This window comes from Dendrobates tinctorius, unplaced genomic scaffold (genome assembly GCF_039654945.1).
Source record: "Dendrobates tinctorius isolate UK_male_01 unplaced genomic scaffold, ASM3965494v1 ptg000254l, whole genome shotgun sequence".
NCBI lineage: Eukaryota > Metazoa > Chordata > Amphibia > Anura > Dendrobatidae > Dendrobates > Dendrobates tinctorius.
In genome coordinates, this window is record NW_027361921.1 from 1,463,160 (window position 1) to 1,477,779 (window position 14,620).

The 14,620-nt window shown below is 35.9% G+C and overlaps 6 non-coding genes across 6 annotated transcripts; all 6 read right to left on the reverse strand.

The window, feature by feature from the left end:
- Nucleotides 1-6: 6 nt before the first annotated feature.
- Nucleotides 7-80, reverse strand: TRNAT-UGU (transfer RNA threonine (anticodon UGU)). Its single transcript has one exon. It is a non-coding gene; the product is annotated as a tRNA-Thr (tRNA).
- Nucleotides 81-3,416: 3,336 nt separating this feature from the next.
- TRNAT-UGU (transfer RNA threonine (anticodon UGU)) lies at nucleotides 3,417-3,490 on the reverse strand. Its single transcript has one exon. It is a non-coding gene; the product is annotated as a tRNA-Thr (tRNA).
- A 3,334-nt stretch (nucleotides 3,491-6,824) lies between these two features.
- TRNAT-UGU (transfer RNA threonine (anticodon UGU)) lies at nucleotides 6,825-6,898 on the reverse strand. Its single transcript has one exon. It is a non-coding gene; the product is annotated as a tRNA-Thr (tRNA).
- Nucleotides 6,899-8,519: 1,621 nt separating this feature from the next.
- TRNAT-UGU (transfer RNA threonine (anticodon UGU)) lies at nucleotides 8,520-8,593 on the reverse strand. The gene has a single exon. It is a non-coding gene; the product is annotated as a tRNA-Thr (tRNA).
- A 1,097-nt stretch (nucleotides 8,594-9,690) lies between these two features.
- On the reverse strand, nucleotides 9,691-9,764 carry TRNAT-UGU (transfer RNA threonine (anticodon UGU)). Its single transcript has one exon. It is a non-coding gene; the product is annotated as a tRNA-Thr (tRNA).
- Nucleotides 9,765-11,046: 1,282 nt separating this feature from the next.
- Nucleotides 11,047-11,120, reverse strand: TRNAT-UGU (transfer RNA threonine (anticodon UGU)). Its single transcript has one exon. It is a non-coding gene; the product is annotated as a tRNA-Thr (tRNA).
- Nucleotides 11,121-14,620: the final 3,500 nt, after the last annotated feature.

Sequence of the window (14,620 nt, forward strand, 5' to 3'; positions counted from 1 at the left end):
AAAACAAGGTACTGCTGAGAGTTGAACTCAGGATCTCCTGTTTACAAGACAGGCGCTTTAACCAACTAAGCCACAGCACCACATGTTCCATAGGTGAATATTTATTATTCTGCTTTTTCTGAAAACTGCTATGAAAATTTGTAGCATCTAATGTGTAATTCCACTGGTTTAAATTTGTAATGCTTGAGCCCATCCTATATTCTCTAAAGAAAGTTATTTCATCTGATTCCTTTTAGAGCATTTCAAAAGCAAAATTTTTTTTTTTACTCAAATTCCACTTGTTTTAATTTGTAATGCTTGAAGCCATCCTATATTCTCCAAAGAAACTTATTTCATCTAATTCCTTTTAGAACATTTCAAAAGCAGAAAGTTTTTTTCTCTCAATTACACTTTATTAGTGCTTTGGGAAAGACATGTTTGATGTCAAACAAAAGTGAAAGTCCTCTTTTTCGGCTAACAGCCCCAAACTGACATGAAGAAAGGAAAGCACTGCTGACATTCGAAATCAAGATTTTCTGTTTACTAAACAGGCTCTTTGACCAACTTGTCTACATCACAAAAAGATGTGATATATTGGAAAGACTGCTTAGAGAGTCAGGTGCGGAAAGTGGAGGCATTTCAAAATAAAATCCATTGGTTAAGTTGTCAAGCTTGAAGCAATCTTACTTCCTTTTCAGCATTTAGATGAGATTCTTAATCTCACAATTGCACTATCAGTAGGGCTGGAACAATGGCAAATTTGAGTTTGCACACAGGTAAAACACACCTGCTTTAAGATAGGAAGCTTATTCTTGAGAAGACGAAAACAAGGTACTGCTGAGAGTTGAACTCAGGATCTCTTGTTTACAAGACAGGCGCTTTAACCTGGTTCCACTGGTTTTAATTTGTAATTTTTGAGCCCATCCTATATTCTCTAAAGAAAGTTATTTCATCTGATTCCTTTTAGAGCATTTCAAAAGCAAAATTTTTTTTTTTACTCAAATTCCACTTGTTTTAATTTGTAATGCTTGAAGCCATCCTATATTCTCTAAAGAAACTTATTTCATCTAATTCCTTTTAGAGCATTTCAAAAGCAGAAAGTTTTTTTCTCTCAATTACACTTTATTAGTGCTTTGGGAAAGACATGTTTGATGTCAAACAAAAGTGAAAGTCCTCTTTTTCGGCTAACAGCCCCAAACTGACATGAAGAAAGGAAAGCACTGCTGACATTCGAAATCAAGATTTTCTGTTTACTAAACAGGCTCTTTGACCAACTTGTCTACATCACAAAAAGATGTGATATATTGGAAAGACTGCTTAGAGAGTCAGGTGCGGAAAGTGGAGGCATTTCAAAATAAAATCCATTGGTTAAGTTGTCAAGCTTGAAGCAATCTTACTTCCTTTTCAGCATTTAGATGAGATTCTTAATCTCACAATTGCACTATCAGTAGGGCTGGAACAATGGCAAATTTGAGTTTGCACACAGGTAAAACACACCTGCTTTAAGATAGGAAGCTTATTCTTGAGAAGATGTAGCATCTTGGTTAAGTTGGTTAAGTTGTCAAGCTTGAAGCAATCTTACTTCCTTTTCAGCATTTAGATGAGATTCTTAATCTCACAATTGCACTATCAGTAGGGCTGGAACAATGGCAAATTTGAGTTTGCACACAGGTAAAACACACCTGCTTTAAGATAGGAAGCTTATTCTTGAGAAGATGTAGCATCTTGGTTAAGTTGACATGTTTGATGTCAAACAAAAGTGAAAGTCCTCTTTTTCGGCTAACAGCCCCAAACTGACATGAAGAAAGGAAAGCACTGCTGACATTCGAAATCAAGATTTTCTGTTTACTAAACAGGCTCTTTGACCAACTTGTCTACATCACAAAAAGATGTGATATATTGGAAAGACTGCTTAGAGAGTCAGGTGCGGAAAGTGGAGGCATTTCAAAATAAAATCCATTGGTTAAGTTGTCAAGCTTGAAGCAATCTTACTTCCTTTTCAGCATTTAGATGAGATTCTTAATCTCACAATTGCACTATCAGTAGGGCTGGAACAATGGCAAATTTGAGTTTGCACACAGGTAAAACACACCTGCTTTAAGATAGGAAGCTTATTCTTGAGAAGACGAAAACAAGGTACTGCTGAGAGTTGAACTCAGGATCTCTTGTTTACAAGACAGGCGCTTTAACCTGGTTCCACTGGTTTTAATTTGTAATTCTTGAGCCCATCCTATATTCTCTAAAGAAAGTTATTTCATCTGATTCCTTTTAGAGCATTTCAAAAGCAAAATTTTTTTTTTTACTCAAATTCCACTTGTTTTAATTTGTAATGCTTGAAGCCATCCTATATTCTCTAAAGAAACTTATTTCATCTAATTCCTTTTAGAGCATTTCAAAAGCAGAAAGTTTTTTTCTCTCAATTACACTTTATTAGTGCTTTGGGAAAGACATGTTTGATGTCAAACAAAAGTGAAAGTCCTCTTTTTCGGCTAACAGCCCCAAACTGACATGAAGAAAGGAAAGCACTGCTGACATTCGAAATCAAGATTTTCTGTTTACTAAACAGGCTCTTTGACCAACTTGTCTACATCACAAAAAGATGTGATATATTGGAAAGACTGCTTAGAGAGTCAGGTGCGGAAAGTGGAGGCATTTCAAAATAAAATCCATTGGTTAAGTTGTCAAGCTTGAAGCAATCTTACTTCCTTTTCAGCATTTAGATGAGATTCTTAATCTCACAATTGCACTATCAGTAGGGCTGGAACAATGGCAAATTTGAGTTTGCACACAGGTAAAACACACCTGCTTTAAGATAGGAAGCTTATTCTTGAGAAGATGTAGCATCTTGGTTAAGTTGGTTAAGTTGTCAAGCTTGAAGCAATCTTACTTCCTTTTCAGCATTTAGATGAGATTCTTAATCTCACAATTGCACTATTAGTAGGGCTGGAACAATGGCAAATTTGAGTTTGCACACAGGTAAAACACACCTGCTTTAAGATAGGAAGCTTATTCTTGAGAAGATGTAGCATCTTGGTTAAGTTGACATGTTTGATGTCAAACAAAAGTGAAAGTCCTCTTTTTCGGCTAACAGCCCCAAACTGACATGAAGAAAGGAAAGCACTGCTGACATTCGAAATCAAGATTTTCTGTTTACTAAACAGGCTCTTTGACCAACTTGTCTACATCACAAAAAGATGTGATATATTGGAAAGACTGCTTAGAGAGTCAGGTGCGGAAAGTGGAGGGATTTCAAAATAAAATCCATTGGTTAAGTTGTCAAGCTTGATGCAATCTTACTTCCTTTTCAGCATTTAGATGAGATTCTTAATCTCACAATTGCACTATCAGTAGGGCTGGAACAATGGCAAATTTGAGTTTGCACACAGGTAAAACACCTGCTTTAAGATAGGAAGCTTTTTCTTGAGAAGACAAAAACAAGGTACTGCTGAGAGTTGAACTCAGGATCTCCTGTTTACAAGACAGGCGCTTTAACCAACTAAGCCACAGCACCACATGTTCCATAGGTGAATATTTATTATTCTGCTTTTTCTGAAAACTGCTATGAAAATTTGTAGCATCTAATGTGTAATTCCACTGGTTTAAATTTGTAATGCTTGAGCCCATCCTATATTCTCTAAAGAAAGTTATTTCATCTGATTCCTTTTAGAGCATTTCAAAAGCAAAATTTTTTTTTTTACTCAAATTCCACTTGTTTTAATTTGTAATGCTTGAAGCCATCCTATATTCTCCAAAGAAACTTATTTCATCTAATTCCTTTTAGAACATTTCAAAAGCAGAAAGTTTTTTTCTCTCAATTACACTTTATTAGTGCTTTGGGAAAGACATGTTTGATGTCAAACAAAAGTGAAAGTCCTCTTTTTCGGCTAACAGCCCCAAACTGACATGAAGAAAGGAAAGCACTGCTGACATTCGAAATCAAGATTTTCTGTTTACTAAACAGGCTCTTTGACCAACTTGTCTACATCACAAAAAGATGTGATATATTGGAAAGACTGCTTAGAGAGTCAGGTGCGGAAAGTGGAGGCATTTCAAAATAAAATCCATTGGTTAAGTTGTCAAGCTTGAAGCAATCTTACTTCCTTTTCAGCATTTAGATGAGATTCTTAATCTCACAATTGCACTATCAGTAGGGCTGGAACAATGGCAAATTTGAGTTTGCACACAGGTAAAACACACCTGCTTTAAGATAGGAAGCTTATTCTTGAGAAGACGAAAACAAGGTACTGCTGAGAGTTGAACTCAGGATCTCTTGTTTACAAGACAGGCGCTTTAACCTGGTTCCACTGGTTTTAATTTGTAATTTTTGAGCCCATCCTATATTCTCTAAAGAAAGTTATTTCATCTGATTCCTTTTAGAGCATTTCAAAAGCAAAATTTTTTTTTTTACTCAAATTCCACTTGTTTTAATTTGTAATGCTTGAAGCCATCCTATATTCTCTAAAGAAACTTATTTCATCTAATTCCTTTTAGAGCATTTCAAAAGCAGAAAGTTTTTTTCTCTCAATTACACTTTATTAGTGCTTTGGGAAAGACATGTTTGATGTCAAACAAAAGTGAAAGTCCTCTTTTTCGGCTAACAGCCCCAAACTGACATGAAGAAAGGAAAGCACTGCTGACATTCGAAATCAAGATTTTCTGTTTACTAAACAGGCTCTTTGACCAACTTGTCTACATCACAAAAAGATGTGATATATTGGAAAGACTGCTTAGAGAGTCAGGTGCGGAAAGTGGAGGCATTTCAAAATAAAATCCATTGGTTAAGTTGTCAAGCTTGAAGCAATCTTACTTCCTTTTCAGCATTTAGATGAGATTCTTAATCTCACAATTGCACTATCAGTAGGGCTGGAACAATGGCAAATTTGAGTTTGCACACAGGTAAAACACACCTGCTTTAAGATAGGAAGCTTATTCTTGAGAAGATGTAGCATCTTGGTTAAGTTGGTTAAGTTGTCAAGCTTGAAGCAATCTTACTTCCTTTTCAGCATTTAGATGAGATTCTTAATCTCACAATTGCACTATCAGTAGGGCTGGAACAATGGCAAATTTGAGTTTGCACACAGGTAAAACACCTGCTTTAAGATAGGAAGCTTATTCTTGAGAAGATGTAGCATCTTGGTTAAGTTGACATGTTTGATGTCAAACAAAAGTGAAAGTCCTCTTTTTCGGCTAACAGCCCCAAACTGACATGAAGAAAGGAAAGCACTGCTGACATTCGAAATCAAGATTTTCTGTTTACTAAACAGGCTCTTTGACCAACTTGTCTACATCACAAAAAGATGTGATATATTGGAAAGACTGCTTAGAGAGTCAGGTGCGGAAAGTGGAGGCATTTCAAAATAAAATCCATTGGTTAAGTTGTCAAGCTTGAAGCAATCTTACTTCCTTTTCAGCATTTAGATGAGATTCTTAATCTCACAATTGCACTATCAGTAGGGCTGGAACAATGGCAAATTTGAGTTTGCACACAGGTAAAACACACCTGCTTTAAGATAGGAAGCTTATTCTTGAGAAGACGAAAACAAGGTACTGCTGAGAGTTGAACTCAGGATCTCTTGTTTACAAGACAGGCGCTTTAACCTGGTTCCACTGGTTTTAATTTGTAATTCTTGAGCCCATCCTATATTCTCTAAAGAAAGTTATTTCATCTGATTCCTTTTAGAGCATTTCAAAAGCAAAATTTTTTTTTTTACTCAAATTCCACTTGTTTTAATTTGTAATGCTTGAAGCCATCCTATATTCTCTAAAGAAACTTATTTCATCTAATTCCTTTTAGAGCATTTCAAAAGCAGAAAGTTTTTTTCTCTCAATTACACTTTATTAGTGCTTTGGGAAAGACATGTTTGATGTCAAACAAAAGTGAAAGTCCTCTTTTTCGGCTAACAGCCCCAAACTGACATGAAGAAAGGAAAGCACTGCTGACATTCGAAATCAAGATTTTCTGTTTACTAAACAGGCTCTTTGACCAACTTGTCTACATCACAAAAAGATGTGATATATTGGAAAGACTGCTTAGAGAGTCAGGTGCGGAAAGTGGAGGCATTTCAAAATAAAATCCATTGGTTAAGTTGTCAAGCTTGAAGCAATCTTACTTCCTTTTCAGCATTTAGATGAGATTCTTAATCTCACAATTGCACTATCAGTAGGGCTGGAACAATGGCAAATTTGAGTTTGCACACAGGTAAAACACACCTGCTTTAAGATAGGAAGCTTATTCTTGAGAAGATGTAGCATCTTGGTTAAGTTGGTTAAGTTGTCAAGCTTGAAGCAATCTTACTTCCTTTTCAGCATTTAGATGAGATTCTTAATCTCACAATTGCACTATTAGTAGGGCTGGAACAATGGCAAATTTGAGTTTGCACACAGGTAAAACACACCTGCTTTAAGATAGGAAGCTTATTCTTGAGAAGATGTAGCATCTTGGTTAAGTTGACATGTTTGATGTCAAACAAAAGTGAAAGTCCTCTTTTTCGGCTAACAGCCCCAAACTGACATGAAGAAAGGAAAGCACTGCTGACATTCGAAATCAAGATTTTCTGTTTACTAAACAGGCTCTTTGACCAACTTGTCTACATCACAAAAAGATGTGATATATTGGAAAGACTGCTTAGAGAGTCAGGTGCGGAAAGTGGAGGGATTTCAAAATAAAATCCATTGGTTAAGTTGTCAAGCTTGATGCAATCTTACTTCCTTTTCAGCATTTAAATGAGATTCTTAATCTCACAATTGCACTATCAGTAGGGCTGGAACAATGGCAAATTTGAGTTTGCACACAGGTAAAACACCTGCTTTAAGATAGGAAGCTTTTTCTTGAGAAGACAAAAACAAGGTACTGCTGAGAGTTGAACTCAGGATCTCCTGTTTACAAGACAGGCGCTTTAACCAACTAAGCCACAGCACCACATGTTCCATAGGTGAATATTTATTATTCTGCTTTTTCTGAAAACTGCTATGAAAATTTGTAGCATCTAATGTGTAATTCCACTGGTTTAAATTTGTAATGCTTGAGCCCATCCTATATTCTCTAAAGAAAGTTATTTCATCTGATTCCTTTTAGAGCATTTCAAAAGCAAAATTTTTTTTTTTACTCAAATTCCACTTGTTTTAATTTGTAATGCTTGAAGCCATCCTATATTCTCCAAAGAAACTTATTTCATCTAATTCCTTTTAGAACATTTCAAAAGCAGAAAGTTTTTTTCTCTCAATTACACTTTATTAGTGCTTTGGGAAAGACATGTTTGATGTCAAACAAAAGTGAAAGTCCTCTTTTTCGGCTAACAGCCCCAAACTGACATGAAGAAAGGAAAGCACTGCTGACATTCGAAATCAAGATTTTCTGTTTACTAAACAGGCTCTTTGACCAACTTGTCTACATCACAAAAAGATGTGATATATTGGAAAGACTGCTTAGAGAGTCAGGTGCGGAAAGTGGAGGCATTTCAAAATAAAATCCATTGGTTAAGTTGTCAAGCTTGAAGCAATCTTACTTCCTTTTCAGCATTTAGATGAGATTCTTAATCTCACAATTGCACTATCAGTAGGGCTGGAACAATGGCAAATTTGAGTTTGCACACAGGTAAAACACACCTGCTTTAAGATAGGAAGCTTATTCTTGAGAAGACGAAAACAAGGTACTGCTGAGAGTTGAACTCAGGATCTCTTGTTTACAAGACAGGCGCTTTAACCTGGTTCCACTGGTTTTAATTTGTAATTTTTGAGCCCATCCTATATTCTCTAAAGAAAGTTATTTCATCTGATTCCTTTTAGAGCATTTCAAAAGCAAAATTTTTTTTTTTACTCAAATTCCACTTGTTTTAATTTGTAATGCTTGAAGCCATCCTATATTCTCTAAAGAAACTTATTTCATCTAATTCCTTTTAGAGCATTTCAAAAGCAGAAAGTTTTTTTCTCTCAATTACACTTTATTAGTGCTTTGGGAAAGACATGTTTGATGTCAAACAAAAGTGAAAGTCCTCTTTTTCGGCTAACAGCCCCAAACTGACATGAAGAAAGGAAAGCACTGCTGACATTCGAAATCAAGATTTTCTGTTTACTAAACAGGCTCTTTGACCAACTTGTCTACATCACAAAAAGATGTGATATATTGGAAAGACTGCTTAGAGAGTCAGGTGCGGAAAGTGGAGGCATTTCAAAATAAAATCCATTGGTTAAGTTGTCAAGCTTGAAGCAATCTTACTTCCTTTTCAGCATTTAGATGAGATTCTTAATCTCACAATTGCACTATCAGTAGGGCTGGAACAATGGCAAATTTGAGTTTGCACACAGGTAAAACACACCTGCTTTAAGATAGGAAGCTTATTCTTGAGAAGATGTAGCATCTTGGTTAAGTTGGTTAAGTTGTCAAGCTTGAAGCAATCTTACTTCCTTTTCAGCATTTAGATGAGATTCTTAATCTCACAATTGCACTATCAGTAGGGCTGGAACAATGGCAAATTTGAGTTTGCACACAGGTAAAACACCTGCTTTAAGATAGGAAGCTTATTCTTGAGAAGACAAAAACAAGGTACTGCTGAGAGTTGAACTCAGGATCTCCTGTTTACAAGACAGGCGCTTTAACCAACTAAGCCACAGCACCACATGTTCCATAGGTGAATATTTATTATTCTGCTTTTTCCGAAAACTGCCATGGAAATTTGTAGCATCTAATGTGTAATTCCACTGGTTTTAATTTGTAAAGCTTGAGCCCATCCTATATTCTCTAAAGAAAGTTATTTCTTCTGATTCCTTTTAGAGCATTTCAAAAGCAAAATTTTTTTTTTTACTCAAATTCCACTGGTTTTAATTTGTAATGCTTGAAGCCATCCTATATTCTCTAAAGAAACTTATTTCATCTAATTCCTTTTAGAGCATTTCAAAAGCAGAAAGTTTTTTTTCTCTCAATTACACTTTATTAGTGCTTTGGGAAAGACATGTTTGATGTCAAACAAAAGTGAAAGTCCTCTTTTTCGGCTAACAGCCCCAAACTGACATGAAGAAAGGAAAGCACTGCTGACATTCGAAATCAAAATTTTCTGTTTACTAAACAGGCTCTTTGACCAACTTGTCTACATCACAAAAAGATGTGATATATTGGAAAGACTGCTTAGAGAGTCAGGTGCGGAAAGTGGAGGCATTTCAAAATAAAATCCATTGGTTAAGTTGTCAAGCTTGAAGCAATCTTACTTCCTTTTCAGCATTTAGATGAGATTCTTAATCTCACAATTGCACTATCAGTAGGGCTGGAACAATGGCAAATTTGAGTTTGCACACAGGTAAAACACACCTGCTTTAAGATAGGAAGCTTATTCTTGAGAAGATGTAGCATCTTGGTTAAGTTGGTTAAGTTGTCAAGCTTGAAGCAATCTTACTTCCTTTTCAGCATTTAGATGAGATTCTTAATCTCACAATTGCACTATCAGTAGGGCTGGAACAATGGCAAATTTGAGTTTGCACACAGGTAAAACACACCTGCTTTAAGATAGGAAGCTTATTCTTGAGAAGATGTAGCATCTTGGTTAAGTTGGTTAAGTTGTCAAGCTTGAAGCAATCTTACTTCCTTTTCAGCATTTAGATGAGATTCTTAATCTCACAATTGCACTATCAGTAGGGCTGGAACAATGGCAAATTTGAGTTTGCACACAGGTAAAACACCTGCTTTAAGATAGGAAGCTTATTCTTGAGAAGACAAAAACAAGGTACTGCTGAGAGTTGAACTCAGGATCTCCTGTTTACAAGACAGGCGCTTTAACCAACTAAGCCACAGCACCACATGTTCCATAGGTGAATATTTATTATTCTGCTTTTTCCGAAAACTGCCATGAAAATTTGTAGCATCTAATGTGTAATTCCACTGGTTTTAATTTGTAAAGCTTGAGCCCATCCTATATTCTCTAAAGAAAGTTATTTCTTCTGATTCCTTTTAGAGCATTTCAAAAGCAAAATTTTTTTTTTTACTCAAATTCCACTGGTTTTAATTTGTAATGCTTGAAGCCATCCTATATTCTCTAAAGAAACTTATTTCATCTAATTCCTTTTAGAGCATTTCAAAAGCAGAAAGTTTTTTTTCTCTCAATTACACTTTATTAGTGCTTTGGGAAAGACATGTTTGATGTCAAACAAAAGTGAAAGTCCTCTTTTTCGGCTAACAGCCCCAAACTGACATGAAGAAAGGAAAGCACTGCTGACATTCGAAATCAAGATTTTCTGTTTACTAAACAGGCTCTTTGACCAACTTGTCTACATCACAAAAAGATGTGATATATTGGAAAGACTGCTTAGAGAGTCAGGTGCGGAAAGTGGAGGCATTTCAAAATAAAATCCATTGGTTAAGTTGTCAAGCTTGAAGCAATCTTACTTCCTTTTCAGCATTTAGATGAGATTCTTAATCTCACAATTGCACTATCAGTAGGGCTGGAACAATGGCAAATTTGAGTTTGCACACAGGTAAAACACACCTGCTTTAAGATAGGAAGCTTATTCTTGAGAAGATGTAGCATCTTGGTTAAGTTGGTTAAGTTGTCAAGCTTGAAGCAATCTTACTTCCTTTTCAGCATTTAGATGAGATTCTTAATCTCACAATTGCACTATCAGTAGGGCTGGAACAATGGCAAATTTGAGTTTGCACACAGGTAAAACACACCTGCTTTAAGATAGGAAGCTTATTCTTGAGAAGATGTAGCATCTTGGTTAAGTTGGTTAAGTTGTCAAGCTTGAAGCAATCTTACTTCCTTTTCAGCATTTAGATGAGATTCTTAATCTCACAATTGCACTATCAGTAGGGCTGGAACAATGGCAAATTTGAGTTTGCACACAGGTAAAACACACCTGCTTTAAGATAGGAAGCTTATTCTTGAGAAGATGTAGCATCTTGGTTAAGTTGGTTAAGTTGTCAAGCTTGAAGCAATCTTACTTCCTTTTCAGCATTTAGATGAGATTCTTAATCTCACAATTGCACTATCAGTAGGGCTGGAACAATGGCAAATTTGAGTTTGCACACAGGTAAAACACTTGCTTTAAGATAGGAAGCTTATTCTTGAGAAGACAAAAACAAGGTACTGCTGAGAGTTGAACTCAGGATCTCCTGTTTACAAGACAGGCGCTTTAACCAACTAAGCCACAGCACCACATGTTCCATAGGTGAATATTTATTATTCTGCTTTTTCCGAAAACTGCCATGAAAATTTGTAGCATCTAATGTGTAATTCCACTGGTTTTAATTTGTAAAGCTTGAGCCCATCCTATATTCTCTAAAGAAAGTTATTTCTTCTGATTCCTTTTAGAGCATTTCAAAAGCAAAATTTTTTTTTTTACTCAAATTCCACTGGTTTTAATTTGTAATGCTTGAAGCCATCCTATATTCTCTAAAGAAACTTATTTCATCTAATTCCTTTTAGAGCATTTCAAAAGCAGAAAGTTTTTTTTCTCTCAATTACACTTTATTAGTGCTTTGGGAAAGACATGTTTGATGTCAAACAAAAGTGAAAGTCCTCTTTTTCGGCTAACAGCCCCAAACTGACATGAAGAAAGGAAAGCACTGCTGACATTCGAAATCAAGATTTTCTGTTTACTAAACAGGCTCTTTGACCAACTTGTCTACATCACAAAAAGATGTGATATATTGGAAAGACTGCTTAGAGAGTCAGGTGCGGAAAGTGGAGGCATTTCAAAATAAAATCCATTGGTTAAGTTGTCAAGCTTGAAGCAATCTTACTTCCTTTTCAGCATTTAGATGAGATTCTTAATCTCACAATTGCACTATCAGTAGGGCTGGAACAATGGCAAATTTGAGTTTGCACACAGGTAAAACACACCTGCTTTAAGATAGGAAGCTTATTCTTGAGAAGATGTAGCATCTTGGTTAAGTTGGTTAAGTTGTCAAGCTTGAAGCAATCTTACTTCCTTTTCAGCATTTAGATGAGATTCTTAATCTCACAATTGCGCTATCAGTAGGGCTGGAACAATGGCAAATTTGAGTTTGCACACAGGTAAAACACACCTGCTTTAAGATAGGAAGCTTATTCTTGAGAAGATGTAGCATCTTGGTTAAGTTGACATGTTTGATGTCAAACAAAAGTGAAAGTCCTCTTTTTCGGCTAACAGCCCCAAACTGACATGAAGAAAGGAAAGCACTGCTGACATTCGAAATCAAGATTTTCTGTTTACTAAACAGGCTCTTTGACCAACTTGTCTACATCACAAAAAGATGTGATATATTGGAAAGACTGCTTAGAGAGTCAGGTGCGGAAAGTGGAGGCATTTCAAAATAAAATCCATTGGTTAAGTTGTCAAGCTTGAAGCAATCTTACTTCCTTTTCAGCATTTAGATGAGATTCTTAATCTCACAATTGCACTATCAGTAGGGCTGGAACAATGGCAAATTTGAGTTTGCACACAGGTAAAACACACCTGCTTTAAGATAGGAAGCTTATTCTTGAGAAGACGAAAACAAGGTACTGCTGAGAGTTGAACTCAGGATCTCTTGTTTACAAGACAGGTGCTTTAACCTGGTTCCACTGGTTTTAATTTGTAATTCTTGAGCCCATCCTATATTCTCTAAAGAAAGTTATTTCATCTGATTCCTTTTAGAGCATTTCAAAAGCAAAATTTTTTTTTTTACTCAAATTCCACTTGTTTTAATTTGTAATGCTTGAAGCCATCCTATATTCTCTAAAGAAACTTATTTCATCTAATTCCTTTTAGAGCATTTCAAAAGCAGAAAGTTTTTTTCTCTCAATTACACTTTATTAGTGCTTTGGGAAAGACATGTTTGATGTCAAACAAAAGTGAAAGTCCTCTTTTTCGGCTAACAGCCCCAAACTGACATGAAGAAAGGAAAGCACTGCTGACATTCGAAATCAAGATTTTCTGTTTACTAAACAGGCTCTTTGACCAACTTGTCTACATCACAAAAAGATGTGATATATTGGAAAGACTGCTTAGAGAGTCAGGTGCGGAAAGTGGAGGCATTTCAAAATAAAATCCATTGGTTAAGTTGTCAAGCTTGAAGCAATCTTACTTCCTTTTCAGCATTTAGATGAGATTCTTAATCTCACAATTGCACTATCAGTAGGGCTGGAACAATGGCAAATTTGAGTTTGCACACAGGTAAAACACACCTGCTTTAAGATAGGAAGCTTATTCTTGAGAAGATGTAGCATCTTGGTTAAGTTGGTTAAGTTGTCAAGCTTGAAGCAATCTTACTTCCTTTTCAGCATTTAGATGAGATTCTTAATCTCACAATTGCACTATTAGTAGGGCTGGAACAATGGCAAATTTGAGTTTGCACACAGGTAAAACACACCTGCTTTAAGATAGGAAGCTTATTCTTGAGAAGATGTAGCATCTTGGTTAAGTTGACATGTTTGATGTCAAACAAAAGTGAAAGTCCTCTTTTTCGGCTAACAGCCCCAAACTGACATGAAGAAAGGAAAGCACTGCTGACATTCGAAATCAAGATTTTCTGTTTACTAAACAGGCTCTTTGACCAACTTGTCTACATCACAAAAAGATGTGATATATTGGAAAGACTGCTTAGAGAGTCAGGTGCGGAAAGTGGAGGCATTTCAAAATAAAATCCATTGGTTAAGTTGTCAAGCTTGATGCAATCTTACTTCCTTTTCAGCATTTAGATGAGATTCTTAATCTCACAATTGCACTATCAGTAGGGCTGGAACAATGGCAAATTTGAGTTTGCACACAGGTAAAACACCTGCTTTAAGATAGGAAGCTTTTTCTTGAGAAGACAAAAACAAGGTACTGCTGAGAGTTGAACTCAGGAACTCTTGTTTACAAGACAGGCGCTTTAACCAACTAAGCCACAGCACCACATGTTCCATAGGTGAATATTTATTATTCTGCTTTTTCTGAAAACTGCTATGAAAATTTGTAGCATCTAATGTGTAATTCCACTGGTTTAAATTTGTAATGCTTGAGCCCATCCTATATTCTCTAAAGAAAGTTATTTCATCTGATTCCTTTTAGAGCATTTCAAAAGCAAAATTTTTTTTTTTACTCAAATTCCACTTGTTTTAATTTGTAATGCTTGAAGCCATCCTATATTCTCCAAAGAAACTTATTTCATCTAATTCCTTTTAGAGCATTTCAAAAGCAGAAAGTTTTTTTCTCTCAATTACACTTTATTAGTGCTTTGGGAAAGACATGTTTGATGTCAAACAAAAGTGAAAGTCCTCTTTTTCGGCTAACAGCCCCAAACTGACATGAAGAAAGGAAAGCACTGCTGACATTCGAAATCAAGATTTTCTGTTTACTAAACAGGCTCTTTGACCAACTTGTCTACATCACAAAAAGATGTGATATATTGGAAAGACTGCTTAGAGAGTCAGGTGCGGAAAGTGGAGGCATTTCAAAATAAAATCCATTGGTTAAGTTGTCAAGCTTGAAGCAATCTTACTTCCTTTTCAGCATTTAGATGAGATTCTTAATCTCACAATTGCACTATCAGTAGGGCTGGAACAATGGCAAATTTGAGTTTGCACACAGGTAAAACACACCTGCTTTAAGATAGGAAGCTTATTCTTGAGAAGACGAAAACAAGGTACTGCTGAGAGTTGAACTCAGGATCTCTTGTTTACAAGACAGGCGCTTTAACCTGGTTCCACTGGTT